At 46.5% G+C, this 13,617-nt stretch overlaps 1 protein-coding gene across 3 annotated transcripts in view; it reads right to left on the bottom strand.

Annotated features, from left to right (window-relative positions):
- tspan9a (tetraspanin 9a) overlaps positions 1-13,617 on the bottom strand; it is a 159,470-nt gene that overhangs the window by 110,221 nt on the left and 35,632 nt on the right. For all 3 annotated transcript variants that reach the window (XM_062390138.1, XM_062390140.1, XM_062390139.1), the window contains one exon: positions 8,041-8,109. The gene's annotated coding sequence lies outside the window, so the exon portion shown is untranslated. The remainder of the gene's footprint in view (positions 1-8,040; positions 8,110-13,617) is intronic.

The raw sequence follows: 13,617 nt of genomic DNA, 5'->3' as shown, positions 1-13,617 counted from the left end.
AGAAGATGCTATGCAGGAAGAGGCAGCAAAACCCAGAGGGCTTATTGTGAAGCCTCCAGTTAAACATAGTTAAAACATCCCAACATTAGACAGTCAAAAGTTGACATGGAGAGAATAATGATTACGCATGAGAGTCAACAAAGTTAAAACAACATTTACCACCAAATAAAAAACTAACCAAAAAGGCAACACTATTATCAATACATACAAATAAAAGAAAGTGTGTATGTGATGTGAACAGGTTTGCAAGTGCGTTCAAATGCACAACTGATGTTAGACAAATTGCTCTCAGGTTGAGTCTCAAAATATAATTTTTTTTCTAAAGAAATAAAAAGATGATTAAGGTAAAAGAACTTCACTTCAAATTCCAATCAGCTCTTTTCAAGCTCTTGCTTTTGTCGGTTTCTCAGAACTAATCAGACTGGTATGCCGATTGGTTTTGGCTCAAGTCGAGCTGAATGCTGCTTAAATTCTTTAAAAAGCAAAGCTCTGTTAAAAACTCTCGTCCTTATTCCAGTCACATAACCAATAAAAACCCTCTCAGGAGCTGATATTATAAACCCATCCATCCATGCATTATCTATACTGCTTATCCTTTGAGGATAAGAGACAAACAATCATTCACATGTGGTCACTTATGAGTCTACAAGCAACCTAACCACAATCTGAATGCTTTTGGACAATGGGAGAAAGCCAGATCACCCAGAGTCGTCAGGAGTTGTACGACAAATGCAACTGGACTTGCTTGTGGACATCGTAATTGACCTGGAGGAATAAGAACAACACTGCAAGACATTACAAGGAAAGTGGGTAGAGGAACTGTCTGGCAGGAGAATCAACCAACCGGAGAAGGATGCTTTCGCCAAAGGTTTTAAACTTCGCAGTGACACTAGCAAAGATACCAGAGGTAGAACTAATCACAAATCCACCATAAGAAACAATCGCTTGTTCAAAACACAAGCAAGTCCAGCTCCTGAAGACTCTTTAGAACTCTGACATCTTCCAACAGTCTTAACAATATGCAGATTGGGATTAGGTTAGTTGGCAAATTTAACTTGACCATAGGTGCAAATGGTTGTGTATCTCCATGTATTGGCACGGTGAAACTCTGGTGACCTGTCGAGGTTGTACCCCCCCCCCCCCCGGCTCTAGCCTCTGCAATGACCTGGGAGACTGAGAATCTTCACAAATATGGAGTACCAACAGAAAACGCATGCAAACACTGGCAGAGCATGCAAACTCCACACGGAAAGACCCCCAAACTAAACTTAAACTGGGAACCATCTTGTTGTGAAGCGACTGCAAAAATTACCACTGCACTGTGCCACCAATCATAACCCTTCAAAGTTAAAACAGAGGTTTTTGTGGTGAAGTGCACAAAGGGGAATCAAGTGATTTAAGGGTTAAATCCATTGTGATTGCACGGACAGTGTTTCCCTGCAGTTGGTGAAAGATTTCAGTGAAAGAAGCTCAGAATCAATGTTATACGTTATATATATATTTGGCACTTGAATCAATACTCAGGCATTTCTGTGGCAAACAAGATTATCTGTGTCATCTCTGTTGATCCCTCGGTGAAGCTCTCACAAAAGACTCAGCTCTCCCTCTCGGGTCGATACCACCCCCCCCCCCCCCCCCCCCCTCACAGGAGATGGTTTTATTTCTGTAACCTGTTGTGAATAATGCACAAACAGCCTGAGAAGGCAATAACCTTTTGTTATCGGTGTATACTTCACAAAACCAACGACTGTATACGGCCGGGTTATTAGAACAGATTTGTTTTATTTCAACTAATTTGATGATTACCTGCAAACGGAGGGGTATTGGATTTTTTAAGGCTGCCACCAAAGGGGGGAAAAGTGACACTGAAATTGTAGTAGGTGGAATAAACAATAAACAATATACAAGCAGCGTATGATCATAGGAATGCAGGGTAATATACATACAGCTGTAATCAGATTAGCTGTATTAAGGCGAGGGGTATGTACACTGGGAATTTATTGAGTTACAGTATACAGGCGCATCTATCACTGGGGACGCGGCTGGATAAATCATTTACATGAGAAATGGAAAGCTATGACTCTAATTTCCAAACCCCACTGGAGCTGAATCAAACCTCACAGAGTTTTCATCTGAAATTCATTATTTAAAAAGGTCCCACGTTACAAAATGATTCATACCACAACCCTGGAAAGCATGACTGTGGGCAACGAGAAGAGTTCTTTAAAAATTATATCATTGCAGTGGTACAGAATGGGCCTCGGATAATTCAGATTAATTAATGAATGGACTTTAGTTAATGGTTTTTCTGGAGATCTACCTCATAAAGGAAAGTACAACAATATCTGGGCAGCTTGAGTTGGTTACAACCTTACAAATGTAGCTTTAGTACTCTGTCCAAGACGTGTTTCATTCTACCTTGAGTGCTGCTGTTCATTCTTCCCCATGAATAGCTTATTATAATTGTTGTGTTGTGTTACACAAGGGCACAGCTGTCAGGGGCTACTCAGACCGCGTCTTATCATCCGTCCTCAGTGTTTCAATGTTAAGGGGGACAGTGCTATGAGTTCAGTTCTGAACTAAAATACATCCTCAATGCGAGAGTTGATCACATGGGGACGTGGCCTGGGACACATTCTGTTGACTGTGTGAACGCGAATGTAACCGGGGCCACATATGATCGGATCTCTCAGGACACATGCTAATACCAGGTCTGAACAAGGCCTTAGTCTTTAGTGTCTTGCCCAAGGACCCTTGGAAAGAGACAACTTGGGGAGGACACTAGAATGTGGACGGGGGGGGAGGTCGAGATAAAACTAACAACCCTCCTGATTGTCTGTTACACTACTTTCCACAATAATCCAACAACTGGGTTACACAAAAACTTCCAAACTCTCTATTAATAACCCAGAAAACTGATCCAATATGCTCAATAGTTTTTGGGGGTATAACCAGCATTCTTCTGTGTATTCATCGTGTACACAGAAGTTATCAAATAAATAACACCAAATATTTCAGGTAATTTCATTTCTTCATTAAAATATTGTGATCTGTGCTGACAAAAAAATATAATTTCAGCTATTGGCTAAGTGATATTGACATGACTATTTGCCCCCTCATGGAAAACTGCATACACTGCCATACATTGGTTTTCAGTTTTCAGATCTTTGTTCTTCTCCAGTGCACAGACAGGTCATTCATCCACAACAGGGATAAAAAGGTAACACACAAACAAACACAAATGGGCTTTTGTGTGCACATTATCGGCACTCCTGCTTTACGAGTCTCGGCGGCGGCTCCCACACTGCGGAGTGCCGGTGTCATGAAACATTTAAACTGAAGCCTCACAGAAACTCATCAGCGTGTTAACTGTGTGGTGGGAACAGATTTAGGAGATTTAAAGTAATGGAATAATCAGTGTGAAGGAGCACGATGGAGCCGAGTCGTGCAAGACTAGTTGGGGCGACCTTGGGTTTTGGTCAATGCAGATGGGCTGTGTCTGTCTCCACAGAGCGCAGGGGCTTGTTGCCTTTCAGACAACTTCAAAATCAAAACCAATCTCAGGCACGATTACAATGGATGGATTTTTACAGCAGTGGCCCGTGAATTGAGACAACAACAATGAAGCGAGAACAGAAGAAAAATAGAATCAAAATTGAGGTTTTACAGAGGAGACGAAAAAGCACAGAAATCGGCTCGATTCGCCTCCTTATCTCGACAGAAGATATCGTAACCTTTGAAGTCATTTTACAGTCATTATGAACAGAGCTGCAATCGGTTCCACACATTATTATGATTTATCATTTGTCCCCGAGGCCGTACACATGTGTGTATGGAGTGCACGCTGCTGTTTACGTGCGTGAAAATCTGCCCGATGTGTATCAGCGTTGTACTCTGTCTCTGCATTATGTAATTGTGCTGTCACTGAGGTGTGGAGAAAGCTGTAGGGGGGGGGAGGGGGGGAGAGAGAGGCTGGAGTTGGAGGGAGTGGGGGGTGGGGGGTGTTGCTGACGTACGTGGGTGGTCATTGGGGTGAAAAGGTCAGGGCCGAGTGTTGTCTTCACCCACGGGTCCCAAAAGAGGATCTGTTTGTCTCAATCAACAAAGTCAGTGCTTGTGTGTGTGTGTGTGTGTGTGTGTATGTGTGTGTGTGTGTGTGTGTGTGTGTGTGTGTGTGTGTGTGGGAGGGGGGGATTAACGCTCAACAGGCAGAGCACAAATACTTGCGTTAACATACACACTGTAACGCATCTTTCACCACTTTAACTTCATGCTTTAAGCCTCTTTTATTTACCTTTCTTGCTTTTTACCTTTTCGGCTCTCTCCCTCTCTCCATCTCTCCCTCCCACTCCCTCTCTCCCTCTTTCCCTCTTTCCCTCTCTCCCTCTCTCCCTCTCTCCCTCTCTCTGACTGGGATTAGTGTTCTAAGATCAGTGCGGCTGTAATGCCCTTCTTGGTAGACTGACAGATGATACAGGCTGCCCTTTGGGCTCCAGTCGGAATGGCTACAGATCAATACCCGAGCTGGCTGCCTGTCAGCATTCACACAAACACGCACAGATGCTCACATGGAACCCGCACACACACACACACACATTCAGGTGCAAGGCCGTAGCATCAAAGCCCATCTGAGCCAGCTGGCATTTACAGGAACAGGACCTGGATGTGTGCAGCACAGCAGGAGGGGGCATTCCCGGGATAGCTCCCAGCCCGGAGGAGCGACGGGGTCGGAGGATGACGGAGCAGTGGCATTCTGAGCACGGATTCCTCTGTGGCTCCGCCGGCCGGGTAAATGAAGCCGTTTGGAACAGACGAGCCGACTGAGTGACCGAACCAAGCAACAGGTTGAAGAAACAATGAAGAGGTTGACTCGTCTCTCTCTCCGTCTGCGTGTGTCAGGGTGGCCCTTTAACCCCCGTGGGAGGATTTGTGTGTGGTCATTTGTGAGTGACGCCGCACTGGTGCTGAGCTAATGGTGGTTACGGTGGTGCTCCATTAGCGGGGGATGTGGGGTGATGGTTAAAGCTTTGGATTAATACACTAGTTGCAAACAAATATACAGAATTTGTGCATGATAAGTGAACTTTTCTTTGTTTTAAAAAAAGATTTGGGGATTTAATGAGTCAAAGACTCGAGTGTAACGTCTCTGATGAGCTCCTCAACACCCGGCTCCACTCAGGCACACATGGGCACAATAATTACCCATCTGGCTGGAGAATCTAGAAATCTCTAGACCGTTATTGGATGACTGAGGACTGAATGAAATGAAAAGCAATTATTGTGAAATAGTTGGTTTTTTCCATTTATCTTTATATTCATAATAGCGGCTCATCATTCTGGCAATTCATTCAGCCCCGTATGCAAGCACACAAGCACACAGCTGCACGCTCAGTGTATACACAACATACATTATTGATGCTGACAATGAGAAACGTATTAGAGGAACCAATTTCTAGTCAAAGTGAGGGACGGAAAAAAAAACTGAACTGCACACGCCGGGTGCTCGCTCGCCCCGTCTCTGCAAACCGAACCGATGTGCACTGACCTATGCTAATACACTGTGTCCGTGGGAGCCGGCGTTGCGATAGTTCCATCACGTGTTGCGTCACCGATCCTCGCTACATACATAAAAAAAAAAAAAATCAGGCGTGTATAAATAATGCAGACGCTGATATGACACACAGGCCCCCCCCGCACTCAACTCCCCGTGCCACCTCCCTCTCTCAGGCAGGCAGTAATTTATTGTCTCACACTGCCATAGTGGAGTCAATCAATAGCCAATTAAAGACAGGCATATAAGGTCTCCAGTGGCACCCGGTGCATGTGGTGCCATTTGGCCGGGGAAATAAATATGTAAATGGTTCACTGGCGGAATAGCATTAGTCAGTATCTTTCAACCAGCACAACAGGAGGCATATCAATAAAAGTCTCTACACACACGTACACACACACAAACACACAAACTTCATCCTTCCTCTGCAAGGCCGCTCCTGCTCACACGGGCCCGAAGGAGCTGCTGTGAAACATGCTTGTGAGTGTCCTTGACTGTCAATGTGACTGAATGGCCAGTTGAAGAGACCATTATTTAGTCACTCACACACACATACATACACACAGTGTGCAAATGTGATATTTCAGAAACTAAGCCGAGACATACGCTGCTGAACAAACCTCAAACCTCAACCGCTCGGTTTTCTGTTTTATTCCCCCGATGGCACTTTTCACTGGGTGAAAAACTGACCTCACAAGCCCAATGTTTCCTCTCTTTCTCCTTTACTGCTGCGCACAATCTCCCCATGATTCCATGATGAGGAAGGGACACGTAGGATACAGCTGTGCCTGCAGATGCAATCTCAGACAGTCCAAAAGAGAGAGAGGGGGAGGGGAGGGAGCCACAGTAACACTGGAGATGTCAAAGTCAAAGCTGCAGTGTAAAGAACAGACAATATTTTCCATGCAGACAACTTTTCAAACAAGGAAGCTGCTGAGGCTATCAACTGACTTTGCATCATCTTGTGCTGCTACGGTTTAAATAATATATAAACGCTCTGATGTGACTGATGTGGAAACCGAGACAGAGGAGGAGCCCCCCCCTCAGTTAAATACAAGTGATCATGAAAAAAAGAACTCGCTGCTTCAGAGTCTTCAATAAAATCTTTGAAGAACATGCAATTGAAAATATCACGCTGCTATAATCTAGCAATTAAGTGGAAACCATATTGTGTGTCATTTGTCCGGGTGTCTGTGATCTGATGCAAGTGCTTTTAAAGCAGGAAATCAATAACGAGACAACTTGATTAAAAGACAATTTAATGAAATGAAAGCGTCACAAAACCATGAACCCAATCAAGCTGTGCCGGCGCTTTAATGCTTATCCGCCTAGAGGAAAAGACAAAAATGCCATTAATAAACCGTTTTCAGAGGTACCCTTTGGAAAATGTCCAGATAAATTGGGTCAGGACATTATCCCACAAGGAAATTGTCCTGATAAGACAAATCAACAACGGGAAAATGTCCAGAATATTCAGGACCTACTGATAAACTCTGCTGCAGAGACTGAATGCTGTTGTTTATGGCACTTCAACACAGGCATCAGTTCTCATCGCAACAAGCCGACTGTCCGGAGCAACTGACTCAGACATTCGTTTTCTCACTTATTACCCCTCAGGAGAATATCCAGAGAATATCCAGATGTCTGAAAGCAGCTATTCTGTAACACAAAGAGGTACTACACAAGAAAAAGCTCTGTGTCACACGCACACAAACACACAATCAAAGAGAGACGCTCAGATTCCTGGGACACAGAGATGCACCGTGGGAGAGAGAGAGAGAGCCTGTCACGCAATAAATACAAAACCTTGAGCCCTTCAATCCAAAACACCCATAACTAATCTGCCGCCCTGGAACTTTACACCTCGATATGGGGGGGGGGGCTCTTTAACACTCATCCTCCTCCCTCGCTCACTCGCTGCCCGTCCGTGTGTTCTCTCTCTCTCTCTCTCTGCCGTCGTCCTTCCACGGGGCTGTGGCACAACGGGCGCCGTCAAAGAGCCTCACGGGTTCCGACCCGCTTTAATCTCGAGGCACAGGTTATCTGTCGCCCGGCTAATTTTAGTTAGCCCCTCTGAGCTTCAAAGAGAGGAGCGGGTTCCATGCAGCGGGGAGCTCGGGGTTTAGGTATCAAGGTCCTCCAAACACTTCCAGTCAAAGGGATTCAGCCTCACACTCATGGAGCTCGACCGTACCCTGGACAGGATAATCCACCTCGCTTCATCTGGATCCCGATCAACTCGGCATGCAGAGCAGTCCCCGGTGTGGGGGTGCTGGGTGGAATAAACTAAATGTTGAATTAATGTGAACACAAGGACTTTTCTGGTGTTGTTGAATAAACATGGCTGCACACCAGAGATGTTAAAGGAAGAGGGCTTTCAAACCCCCCCTGGGTAATCAGACTCTCTCAGTTTCATTTAGCTGTGATGTTAACATGTTGTTGCAGCAGACGGGGAAGCGGCGTGTGGCAGGTGAACGCAGAAGTCTTACCTTTTCCTCGACGGGCGCGAAGCAGCAGGAGAGAGACGGTGTGCACCTCAGGCTGGGAAGGTCAAACGCCTGTAAAACAGAGAATCAGTCAATATCTGGACACAACGTCAATGAAAACCATGTCCACGGAACAGTATGCTAACGTTCTTTTTATTTGTTTACTCTATCGTTTACTGAATCAATCAACCAGTGAGTGCGTTCCTGTAAGCCTGTACTCCCCGCCCCCACGCCTCCCAGTCCCATGAATTATAACGTCCTGGAGAAACAGGCTTATTCAAACCATAAATCAGGGAATATAAAGAAACCCTCCGTGTTGTGTCTGAACCAGCCCGAGGTTGTTATAAAAATTTGAACAGCCTCCACAGCGCAACCTCTGGCGAGTGTGTTTGCAGAAGTTTTACGCAGCAGTGCACTAAAGTTGTCTCCCTGTGATTTTACACAATGGCCCGACAGCTGGTCCGAGGCCTCGGTCCAGACCATAAAGCTCTCATAGTGTGACCTCGGATCGGAGTCACAACGTGAACACAGGGGGGGGGGGGGGGGCAACGCGTGGAGGTGAACGGGTGAGTGTTGAAAGCAAACCCCTCTGTTTTTCGTGTATCACCGTGGGACTGCACATAAGCCATTCTCTTTCTGTAGCTTCCAGCCCTGTCTTTCTCAAGCACACCACCGAGATCAGACAAACGCATGTGTACACAAACACACACACACACACACACACAGCCACACGGCGCTGCACAGCCAAGGTACACTGTACAGAATATCTAAGCCCTGGACTTGCTCTTTGGCATGAGTGATGGTTCTCCAGGAGCACCTTCACATGAGAGGAGCAGGAGGTGTCTGATTTAGCGCTTCAATCTTGTTCAAGTGGGGGTCACTTCTCTCGCCACAAGATGACTTACGAGGCCACGGCTTTCGTTTCCTTTTTATTGTGAGGTGCGGTGGCTGAACTTTCCCTCTACCTGCCCCAAGGGCCGTGCCATGAGCTCACCGAAGGACAGCGGCCAGGGAAGTGTTGTGTCCTCCAGACGAGTCAGCTGAAGGTTCAGCTTTGTGAGATTCAAGCTGAAATATGCAGGTGTGGGCGCTGCAATGTAAAAATCAATTCAGGCAATACATCTGAAGCCTGATTGAGAAGGAGCGATGAGTGCACACACTGTGTCCCACAAGTCAGGTGTGAACCTCACTACAACAGTCCCAATTGTGTTAATATGACTTTTTTTAACCCTAACCCTTTTTTTCAGAAGCTCCTTTCATTGCATTCATCGTCCAAAGTATTTGAAGACAAGGACAAGGCAGAATGAATCGGCCTCAGGGTTTTCAATTTCCATCAAAGGACGACCAACGTCAAAAAAGACCTGGGGTCAGACACCGAGTGAGGGAGCACGGTGTGGCTGAGTGGGCAGACAGAGAGAGAGAGAGAGAGACAGAGAGAGAGAGAGAGAGAGAGAACTGAGTGCATTGTGTTTGCATGCGAGCGTGGCAGCCGGTGAGCACTGATAGATAACAGGGGAAATGCAGGAATAACAAAGGGGGGGGGGGGGGAGAAATGGAGTGATCAATCGAGCAAGAACGTGCCAACGGAGTGAAAGCTGAACAAACCAAACAGCGACACTGGCGGCAAAAATGAGACAGTTTGTTCCTCCAATTAGCCGGCGGTATTAATTAGGGCTCCATTGACGCACTGTGCTATAGAACAAATATAATTACATTACACCATTACTCCTCATCATTACAAGCCTGCCTCCTTCCTGATCCCCGGGGGGGGAGCGGAGACAGCCGACTCTAAACAGGGGCCGAGAAAAAAAAAAACTAAAAAACAAGATGGCTGTCGGCATTGATTTAGCAGGAGGCTGGAGCAACAGTTCCACGGTAAGTCACGCACCAGGAGATGGATGTTGGTTTCTGGTCATTGGGCATCACACAGCAGAGTTAATGATGCTCCCATGCCTATAAACAGACTGTAATTCGGCCTGAGATGTGATCACTCACTCCCAGGGAGCTATATTTACCATCTGTGGCCCTTTACCCTGTTTTTGTGTGTATGCAGCATGCGGAGTGCGTGTGTGTGTGTGTATAGTATCTGCGATGATAGCTAGTTAGACATATAGTACATGACATTCTGTTTGACACCGTGAAGAGCGTTCTCTCAGCTTTGTGGGTGTTTGCATTTAAGCATTCCAACACAATTCTTCAAGATCCGACGAGGGAGGAAGGCTGACAGCCTGGTACTCCAACACGTAGTCGGTTCTCGAGTCAGAGACGAATCTCCAGCCTAAAAATAAGAAGAGATTTAAAACTCACAGGATCACGGCTCTCAGAGTATCATGAGGGGGTTTCACAGCGAAGGGGAAATGCAATTGTCAGTCTTGTGAAGATTCCTCGGTCATCCAGGTCAAGGCCGTGCAGGAAGCTAATTCAACTAGACACGGTTGTAGATACTTGAAGGTTTAATAATTCCCGACTAACTGGTGGAGAGTCACTTGTGTTTAGCCTCTGCAGGGTCATCACCCGAAGCCATTGATGTTACTTGTTTTATTAATGCTTTGAGCTGTTGTAACGGCAGTTGATCGAGTTACAGGGGTTGTCCGAGGCCAAGGTTTAACAACAGTCTAGTTTGTGGTGTCACATGGGGCCAAGTGTGAAAGGCTGGTAAATCTCCTGGGAGGGGATGAAGGGCACCATTGTGTGTGTGGGGTGGGGGGGTAATTGGTGTTGTAGAACTACCCCATCTGTTGAGGGAGGAGTTCTTTACTTTAGAGTAGGCCCCTTTTCCACAGCCTGATCAAAGTGGGAACGGTGCACCTTAAAAATTGCACATGGGCACATTTCTATACATCTAAGGATGTACAGATCTAAGGATGCATAGAAATGGCTGTGAATGTCGAAGGTAAGGAACTGAAGTAACTTTAGGTAAGGCCACGAGGAATTATCCTTCCCTTGGCTTGTTTCATCAATATATACGTCACAAGTCTGAATGAGTTGCTTCAGGTTTGAAAACACGGGGATGCAGCACTTGTTAAAGGACATTTATTCACTTATGGCCAGTTAGGACATCATCAAGCTTTATGTGTCCTTCGGGTGTGCTGCTCCTCCTGGGCTTGGGCAATTGCCGGCACATCATCATCTCTGTGCTGCAGCGTTCTGACAAATCCTTGCTTGTGTTTAGTGGCGAGAGTCCAAGAGGAACCGATCAGGGACTGGCACCTACTGGTCTGTCTGTGTTGTCTGTTTACCCCTTTCCTCCTCAGTGTGGACGGCAGAGTCCAACAAGGTTAAGGAGTTGTTAGTGACATCCTGAGGTGTGAAGGCTTGCACCACAGAGTTCAGGGCTATGCTGTCTACTTTCTACTTCATCCCTGTGAATGTCGAGGTGGAGGTTTGCCCCGATGAGACACCGGTGAGTTTGCGGCCTTGCTTTTCTCCATAAATCTCCCCGTTGTAATGTAAATATTTTGTGTTCAGAGGTCCAGCAGTTTACATATCTGGTGTCAGCCCCAGCTTTCTCGGAATAAAATATGTGACTGGGCAATGACAGATGTTGAAAACAAATAACCTTGTTTTAATAAGACAGAGGCTCTCAATGCCGCTGCTGTGCCGTGCGTGTGGTAACGGGGTATCATCTGTCTCGTGGGAGAAAGCAGCTCCCTGCAGCTGTGGCGTCCACGGAGCTCACACAGCTGTGAGAGAGGCGGCGTCGGCCAGGGCTGGCACACATCGGCGAGTCAGCTGAGAGCGCCTGGTTCTCCTCTTACCGCGGAGGATACATGTACGTGAAATGCAGAGTCGCCGAATGAGATATATTAAGAACATTGAAGATTTTTATTAAAAGAATTCATACGGTCTAAAAAAATGGACAACAATTGGTTGATGCCCCCCCTCGAGGCTTCAAAGCTTTTCCTGATTGGAACGATTTCAACAGTTCTTTATGAGGAGCTGCCAAAAGTCCAGTTGCGACGCATTTACTGAAATCAACGTGAAGCAGGAATTGTTTTTGTCTATAATGTGCCGTCATGAATCATGAGGCCATCTCGGGTTTAACGCCACTCCACGCTCAACCTGCTTCTCCTGCAACAACGTATGAATCGAGACACTAGAAAGCTTAATCTTGGTGCCTCGCACAGTTCGGGTAGAGGGGACGGTAAAATTGAAATGACAGGAAGTGGAACGAAGCAAATCCTGAAAAAAAAAAGGAGGTATCACTCCGTTGTTTGCGGCGCTGACAGGATATTGATGGTTCCTTGGCTAAGCCCTAAAGGTTACAAATATATGTCTCACCACTTCCTCACAGCCCCACGTGTGTGTGTGTGTGTGAGGGGAACATATAATAAATCGACTGTGTGTTGCAGTTGCCACACTGATGACTCTGCTGTGTTATACACAGGCCTACGGGTATAATCCTAAACCCTGTAATCTATATAAATGACTCTGCATACCCCCCCCCCCTTCTACTTCTTTCTATCTCCCTCCCTCCCTTCTCTTTTCACCCCCAACAGCTGTCCTTCCATATCTGTCTGTCCAGATCAATCTCTTTCCACCATCGTTCCCTGCCTGTATCGTCTCCTCTGCCCGTGACCATGTTCCTCCGGCTGCAGCGTCTGCAGAGCACAACGCTCTCCGACCTTAATCCTGCACCAAAGCACCCAGGGGAAGAAAATGGCACTTCCCAAATCCGAGACAGCTGCATTTGCAACATCCGAGTCACGGTCCCTTGTCTCTTTACATTGCCGTCGTGCCTCAGTCTCACCAGGTTTCCTCTTCAAGCCTTCGCTCATAGTTGGACGGACATACATGGGAGGGCATGACGCCTCCAGCCGGGAATGCTTGGATAGGAGCCAAAGCAGATAGCCTTCCCTTCCGTGGAGTCTACTGGCAGTGAGGAAGCTTGATCCAACATGTGCAGTCCATGCAACACACACACACAGCCATGATCCTGAGAAAGACTTTGGTTTTTCAGTTCTAAACCTGAAGACATTGCAAAAAAGACAGAAAAACTCACAGTTATTGCACCTTAGGGATGCGAAAATGAAAAACTGAAACCGGGCAGGTGGCTTTAAGAATCATCTCTTTCCTGCCCTGAACTGAGCGGATACCAATGACTGTCTAAAAAACTATTTACCAGAATGAGGTGCAGGCACTTATAACAGTGAATTGCTGGGTAATCTAAGACGGTGGGCAACTCGGGCCGAGCTCTGATTGCGTGGAAGCCGCTGGGATCTCTGGCAGCGAGTCAAACTGCTGACAGATGAGACGCACGCGTGGAGGTTCCTGCACGAGCTGAGTCGTGAGAGGCCCGGCAGAATTCAGCGGACAGCTTTAACGGCGCAATTACATTCTACACGTACAGTGAGAGGAGGCTGTCAGCGCAGCTACAGTTCACGAGGACGTCTTCAATTAGAAACGGGACAAAAAGCAAATAGAGCTCGAGCCGTCGAGGCGATGCTAATGACACGCCTGCTGGTCTATCTTGAGTTCTCCATTCATTGTTCTCGCATGTGAAGAAAGCAACCACGGCCTTCGAGAAATTACAATATGAGTTAGTGTCACAATTTCTAAGCTGCAATCAGTTTATATATA

This window comes from Platichthys flesus, chromosome 6 (assembly GCF_949316205.1).
Source record: "Platichthys flesus chromosome 6, fPlaFle2.1, whole genome shotgun sequence".
NCBI lineage: Eukaryota > Metazoa > Chordata > Actinopteri > Pleuronectiformes > Pleuronectidae > Platichthys > Platichthys flesus.
This window is presented reverse-complemented; position numbering and strand designations above follow the sequence as displayed.